Consider the following 8,532-nt stretch of genomic DNA (forward strand, 5'->3'; position numbering starts at 1 on the left):
ATCAAACGGAATAAATTTAACCAATAGTGTAAGAGATCTGTACACTTAATACTATAAAACATAGATGAAAGAAACTGAGGAAAACACAAATGAATGAAAAGATATCTAGCGTCCATAGATTGGAAGAATTAATATTGTAAAAATGTCAATACTACCCAAAATGATATACAGATTCAATGCAATCCCTACCAAATTTCTGACACTTTTCACAGAAATAGGAAAAAAAACAATTATTTTGTATGAAACCACAAAATTCCCCAAATAGCCAAAGTAATCTTGAGCAAAAAGATGAAAGTTGGAGGCATCACACTTCCTAATTTCAAAACATATTATAAGACAATTGTAATCAAAATACCATGGTACTAGCATAAAACTAGATGCATAGACCAACGAATAGAATAGAGATCCCAAGAATAAATCTATGCATTTACCATCAATTGATTTTTGACAAAAGTACCAAGACTACACAAGGGGAAAATGACAGTCTCTTCAGTAAATGATGTTGGGATAGCTGGATATCCTCATGTAGAAGGAAGAAATTAGACACGCATCTCATGCCATATACAAAAATCAACAAAAAATGGATTGAAGACTTAATTGTAAAACTGTAAACTATAAAATATTAAAAGAAAACATAGGAGAAACACTCTATGACATTGGTGTGGACAATGATTTTTTGGGGGGTATGACAACAAAAGTGCAGACAACAAAAGCAAAAATAGACAAATGGGATTGCATTAAAGCAAAAGGCTTCTGCACAGCAAAGGAAACAACAAACAGAGATAAAAGACAACCTACAGAATGGATAAATGTACTTGCAAAACATACATCTGACAAAGGATTAACATCCAAAATATATAAGGAACCACACCTCAATAGTAAGAAAGTTGGCCGGGCGCGGTGGCTCACGCTTGTAATCCCAGCACTTTGGGAGGCCGAGGAGGGCGGATCACGAGGTCAGAAGATCGAGACCACGGTGAAACCCCGTCTCTACTAAAAAATACAAAAAATTAGCCGGGCGTGGTCGCGGGCGCCTGTCGTCCCAGCTACTCGGAGAGGCTGAGGCAGGAGAATGGCGTGAACCCGGGAGGCGGAGCTTGCAGTGAGCCGAGATCGCGCCACCGCACTCCAGCCTGGGCGACAGAGCGAGACTCTGTCTCAAAAAAAAAAAAAAAAAAAAAAAAAAAAAGTAAGAAAGTAATAATAATCCAATTTAAAAATGGACCAAGGACCTGAGCAGTCATTTCCCAAAAGAAGACATACACATGGCAAACAGGTATATTAAAAATGTTTAACATCACTAATCATCAGGGAAATACAAATTAAAATCACAAGATATCACCTCACACTCGCTACAATGGCTGCTATTGAAAAAAAGATAAGTGTTGCCAAGGATGTGGAGAAAAGGGAACTCTTATACACTGTTCGTAGTCATATAAATTAGTACAGCAGTTTTGGAAAACAGTATGGAAGTTCCTCAGAAAGTTAAAAATAGAACTTCCACAGGATCCAGAAATCCTACTTCTGGGTATAACTCCAAAAGATATGAAATCAGTATGTCAAAGAGACACCTGCACTCTCATGTCTATTGCGGCACTATCACAACAGCTGAGAATCAACCTCAGTCCATTGTCTTAGTCCATTCATGCTGCTATAAAGCAGTACCTGAGCCTGAGTAATTTATTAAAAAACGTTATTTGGCTAACAGTTCTGCAGCCTGTGTAAGAAGCGTGGGACCAGCATCTGCTTCTGGTACATAACCCAGAAGCTTCCAATTATGTTAGAAGAGGCATGTCACATGGAGAGAGAGGAGGCAGGAAAGAGAAGGGGGTAGCAGGTTCTTTTTAACAACCAGCTTTCAAGGGAAATTATAGAGCAAGAAGTCACTCATTACCTCTAGAATGGCACCAAGCCATTCATGAGGGCTTCACCCCATGACCAAAACACTTCCCACCTGGCCCTACCTCCAACATTGGAAAGCAAATTTTGACCTGGGATTTGGAGGATGCCAATATTCCAATTATATTAGCCATCAACTATGAACGAGTAAAGAAAATGTGGTATAAATACACAATGAAATACTATTCCGCCTTTAGAAAGGGGAGAATCCTGTCATTTGCAACATGTATGAATCAGGAGGACATTATGATAAGTAAAATAAGACGGAAGCAAAAAGACAAATACTTCATGATCTCACTTACAGGTAGAATCTAAACATGTTGAACTCAGAGAAGCAGAGGGTAGAATGGTGTTTACCAGAAGCTGGGGGTGGGAGGATGGGAGAGGTTGTCAAAGGATACAAAATTTCAGCTAGACAAGAGGTATAAGGTCAAGAGATCTAATGTATGTTACGGTAACTATAGTTAATAACAGTGTATTGTACCCTTAAATATTGCTAAGAGAGTTGATTTTAAGGCCTTTCACCACACACACCCCCAAAAAAAGCTATGTGAGGAAATGCACATGCTAATTAGTTTAATTTGGCCATTGCACAATTGATACATATATCAAAATATGTTGTCCACCATAAGTATATACAATTGATACTTGTTAATAAAAAAAGAAAAAAGTGATTTCTTTCATTTTCCAATACTGCACATACACACACAGAAACATAGCAAACATAATAATTTGTAAAATACAGTTAATATGCCCTATGGCTGGAATACAATTATAATTTCCCCCAAATTGCAGCTGAGTGAATTGAGCATGCTTAATACATGCACTATCTCAGGTTTTTACTGTGTTTCTCCTTGGAGACAGAATAGGCCAATGCTTATCCTCAAAGCTTGAGGCAACCCAATTTGTGAATGTGAGCATGTGTATTTCATAGAAAGCAGACTAATATGATGAGAATAATTTCTGTCACAGTGCTTGCCTTTCCTAGATTATTATTATGCAATGGAATTTGCTGGTTTTTTATTTTCTATGTGTACACCCATTGCCAAGTAGCCTCCAGGTGCATGAACAATAACAACAAAGATGAGGTGAACAGCAATATTAAGTAAACTACTTGTTGTAGCACTACAATAAACATAATATGTGAACACTGGCTTGCAACCTTCACAATACAGCCCCTTTGAGACAGACAAATTTAAAATCATGGTCTGAAACCACATCAAGGACATTCATTCAGCAGAGCTCTGTTGGATTCACAAACAAGTTTTCAAAAAAAATAGTCATTCCTTCATTTCACTCGGGATAAATCTCAGAGCCATTATCAGAACTGTAAGAACTAATGTTAGTTGCAAAGTGATGTCACCGAGACAGACATTGTCACAAAGCTGGCCATCAGGCAAACTTTGAAAAACTTGTGAGAGGAATGTTAAACTGAACCCTAGAATCAGGCCAAAAAAAAAAAAAGCTCCAGACTGGGCGTGGTGGCTCACGCCTGTAATCCCAGCACTTTGGGAGGCCGAAGCAGGCGGACCACGAGGTCAGGAGTTTGAGACCATCCTGGCCAACATGGTGAAACCCCGTCTCTACTAAAAATACAAAACTTAGCTGGGCGTGCTGGAGCGTGCTTGTAATTCCAGCTACTCGGGAGGCTGAGGCAGGAGAATCGCTTGAACCAGTGAGTTGGAGGTTGCAGTGAGTCGAGATCGCGCCACTGCACTCCAGCCTGGTGACAGAGCGAGACTCCATCTAAAAAAAAAGCTCCAGCACAGGGACTACACATAGTTGGCATTTGAAAATTTTGGCTTTTGCAGTCAACCCATTTTGTCAGCAATATTTACTGAGACCCCACTGTATGTTGAATGTTATAAAGCATATAACAATGAAATAAAAGCTATCGTGATGTCTGTTGACAGTTAAAGAAACACTGACACCCTATGCTGGGTAAACGTTAGTTGGGATCCCCCACATCTAGAATTTGTAGCCAGAGGCAAGGGAAGGTCATTTACAGACCTACAACAAATATGTCCACTAGAAAGAAGAGATAAAAAGGCATCCTGATAATGCCCATCTCCAAAAAGACAAAATTCTTAAAATTTAATCCAAAGAAATTGCTCAGTATATATTCCCAATTGTATGTTCATTTTGTCTGTATAAACTGCAATTTTCAAACTGCCAATTACCTGTAGGCCTGTACTGGGTACTTGATGTTTAACTTCAGAGTCCTGTTTTAATTTTCTTCTCATAAAACCTCCACAGTTTTTTAATTATTATTATTAAAGCATGAAAAAGAGGCTAGACAGTCCTCTATGATTATCTGGATCTTCTTTAGTTCCTTACAAAAAAAAAAGTGTTGTGCTACAATGTTCTTATTTCTTATGCTGATGCTGGTGGAAACAAATCTTGAAGACATAGTCCACTTAAGAGAAATTAAGGTTCTGGGAAAGTCCCTTAGCTACAGTGAGAGATATGACAGATATTTTTCCTCTTTTATTTCTTCAATTAAATTTGCAAAAGGGTTAGGAGAATATATATAATGGGGCTAGATAAGAAGGCTGTGTGCTGTTCAAGACAATTCTAAATCCAGTCACTAAAACAGACGGAAATAAAGGGAACGATTGAAACAAGAAACCCACTTCCTGATCTTTACCTCTACTTTCCATTCACATGGGGACTTAACGCATACAAATTAATGAAGTAAATCTCATAAAATTAAAAAGACAAATATCAAAAAGTAAACATTCCAAAGGAATACAGAGGACTGAGAGACATTTTGCATGTGAAGTCCAAAGTTGGAAGTACCCTCAGTTAATTAACAGATCTGTAAATACACTTCAACTGCTGAAGCAGCCTTGAATATCTTCGTTTATCTTCAAGTTTATTTTAAAGTACTTGGGTAAGCTCTATATTATGAACAAAACACATCACAATTTCTATATCACAGAGATCAGAGGAAGATACAAAATTCATTAGAAGGAAGCATGTGTATTCAAAACTCCTAAGTACTCTACTTGTGATTATCTAACCTCCAGGGATAAAGAAGAGCAAGTATCCAGTTGCTTCTAGAATTGCAAGTTTTGTGATAAGAAAGCAGATGTAATAGGCTCGTAATCATTACTGCCTACCAGAAAATGTGTTAGTTGCTCTAGCTGCTAAATTTCACTAAGAAACGAATTATATCACTGTGAAATAAAACCTTGCTTCAATGCAACTGTTTTAGAGGATATAAAGTAACAAGAAGCTGGCCCTGGTCTCTGGGGAAATGATCTGAAGGGAACTCTTGACAGGACTAAAACTTGGTCACAGGCTGAGGCTAATGCTGTATACATCTTTGTTGTTTCAAATGATGCCTTGAGACTCAATTTGACTTCTCAGCTTTCCCTCAAAAAACACTCTACTGGCCTGGTGCAGTGGCTTACGCCTGTAATCCCAGCACTTTGGGAGGCTGAGGTAGGTGGTTCAGGAGGTCAAGAGATCGAGACCATCCTGGCCAACATGGTGAAGCCCCGTGTCTACTAAAAATACAAAAATTAGCTGGGAGTGGTGGCACGCACCTGTAGTCCCAGCTATTTGGGAGGCTGAGGCAGGAGAATTGCTTGAACCAGGGAGGCGGAGGTAGCAGTGAGCCGAGATCGCGCCACTGCACTCCAGCCTGGTGACAGGGTGAGACTCCGTCTAAAAAGAGAAAGAGAGGGAGAGGCGGGTGGGTGAGAGAGGGAGCAAGAGAGAGAGACACCCTACTTGCCATAGGTCTTAGTATTAGTCAACCAGCTGAATTCATGATAGTGACAGTATATTGCCTTATATCCAATGGTCACAAAAATGGAAGCATTGCAAATTGGTGCCAGAATTAGACACCTGCTGTGTTTTTCTGCCCAACTTACTTTTAACTGCTTAGGAACTACATTCCCTCCTCCTATCAGTTCTTGCAAAACAAAATTTTTGTTCATTGAATACACTGCAAAATTCTAAGGCTTACCTTGACTGACTAACTATTCTCAGATTTTGCCAAAACAGACCCTTAGTACATGAACGTTTAAGGTATAATGAACGGTCTGTTGCGTATCATCTGACTTATGCAATTCTTTCTTCCATTGCATCTAAGTTTTATTTTTCAAGTCACACCTTTCATAATATCTGATTTAGTTCTTTTATTTAGGATGTTGGTTTTTAATTCTTAATCTGTTATTTGACCTCAATCGCAAATTCTTGAGAGTTATCTATTTAAAGCATATTTTTAATTTTAATAAGAGACTAATTTCTGATATGGTTTTATAATCACTACATTATGTAGTATAATTCAAGCATGTATACCTTTATGTACTCCCTTAGATCAACATAGATAAACACATTAAATGCATTATTAAGTAGAATGCAAGGATTCCTGGTTGTTGGTGGAATAAAATTGTTTATAATTATTATTTCCTACGTAAAGATAATAATGTCTGGCCTGTGAATTAGCTTCTTTATTAATCCTATAAGAAAATCATTGGCATAGTCAACATACATATTATGATTGGATCCAACATATTAATGGTAGCAATTATCTTCCTAACATTAACCTCTGATTGAACACCATATAGTCATCGTGCTCCATGACTAGTTGTAACCCATTTGAATGAACAAAATTTAAAATTTTTATCCTTTTTAGAAGATACCGAAGTCATTGGCAATTAACATATACCTATGCTGTGGAAACTGGAATGAAAGTCTTTCTGCAAATTATTTGTCACCCACTATCAACAGTTGATAACGGTTCTTCAAAATCACTGAACTGACCCTTTGTTATTTCTCCCATAGCTGTTAGCCTCTCTCTATCCAATTACAGTCATCATTATGGATTTTAGTGCACTGTGTTCCTTACCCTTAACCCCTCACTTGATCATACGCTCTTTAAGGGTAGGGACTAAATTTATAAACAAAGCCTAGCACAGTGTCTTTGACTTCACAGGTGCTTGAAACATCATTGTTAAAATGGGGAATCCTTCTCCAAAGTATAGCAAAATGAGTGTGCTGATGCTTGATGTAATAGTGAAAGGAAGAATCTTATCATCAATTATCCTGAGAAAATGTTAGATTTATTAACAGTATATAATAAACTTTGTAACTTTAGAACTTACCATGCTTTAATTGATAATATATGGCACGTTTGTCAATCACCAACGGATAGGAGAACTGGTTATAGCTTACAATATTTCTCTAATTTATTTTGCCATCGTATTTCTTCAGACTGCTTCCAAGGACTGAGTTTCAAAGACTTCATCTGGGGAAATACAGTGCAGTGGTCAAGAATACGGAATTTGGATCATGGGCTGTGTTCAATCTATCTCTGTCACTTACCGGCTGTGAAACCTTATGTAAATTATTGAAGTGAACCTTAATGTAGCCCTAATGAGATTCATAATATTTAAAATAAGAATCAAAATAGCTACAAATGATTATACTGTAAGGACCACATATCATAATATATGTGAGGTGTTTATCATAATGTCAAATACGTAAGCATAATAATTTTTTGAAAATTTTTACTTGAATTGATTTGATCTTCTGAGTTATCTTAGTATTATTTATTCCTGGCTCTTAGCTTTTCTTTCTACTCTGCCAGTCTTCAATTGGAAATTTTTTTTCCCCACAAATTGAGACATGTGCTAAAGAACCTTGCAATTAATATCTAAGCTCCAAGGGCATACATGAATCAAACCCAAGCAAAAAGGCTTTACCATGGGAAATTTAAAATACCCTTTAAAAAATGTGACTCTGTGGAACTTCTCATGATATTTCAGTTCTTTAGGTTGCTAACCAAATCAAGCTCCTTCCTCATATAGAACTGTGTTTTGTTTTCCTTATGGACCATTATTTCCATTGTTTGACCAAAGTTCACCTCATTAGTTTACCCTTGGTCAAAGAACAAGCCTACTGTCAAATACACATTCCAATGACTATGCAAGCTCTTTTTAGACTGGCTCTCTCCTTTGCAAAAGGTGTTGAAGAAAATGTGCTTTTCTCTGGTTATTTTCAGAAACCCTCCTTTTGTTTCACAGACAATTCTTTTTAATTTTGGTCTTTTGTGCCTGTGCAATAGCAGGCTTAATCCAATCAAGGGACAGCTTTCCTTCACTAGGTTATCAACTACAGCCAGAGTGAAGGGCTATTGTCTGGCCATGGGCCTGACTTATACAATTTGCATGATGCCTAATTCCAATTCTGTTCTATTGTACTGCTGTGCCTTACCTGCTTCTCAGCTGGAAGAAAAGTCAACCAAATGCAGTAGTGGCTCGATCAATGCAGAACCACAAAAACATGTCTAAACAAAAGGTCATAGTGTGAGCTCAAAGGCTGTGAAAGTAATCTGCAGAGGAAAACGAAAACATACATAAACATACATAGAAAACGTTTTTCCTTCTTAGTGCTGCATTCTCTTTGCTCTCTCCTCCTCACACAGTAACCCTCTTCTTGAGCAAGGTAATACCCACCTATCAGCATGACGACTTCCCATTTGTGGTGAATTGAAAACAAGCAACTGCAATCAAGAGAATAGTCACAGAAGAATATAATTCAGCAGGTGAAAAAGGTCTTTCCCAAAATGAACAGGAGGTGCCATCAAAAGGATAGATACTGTAGAAAGAAAAGAAGCAT

This window comes from Nomascus leucogenys, chromosome 20, assembly GCF_006542625.1.
Source record: "Nomascus leucogenys isolate Asia chromosome 20, Asia_NLE_v1, whole genome shotgun sequence".
In the NCBI taxonomy this organism is placed as follows: domain Eukaryota; kingdom Metazoa; phylum Chordata; class Mammalia; order Primates; family Hylobatidae; genus Nomascus; species Nomascus leucogenys.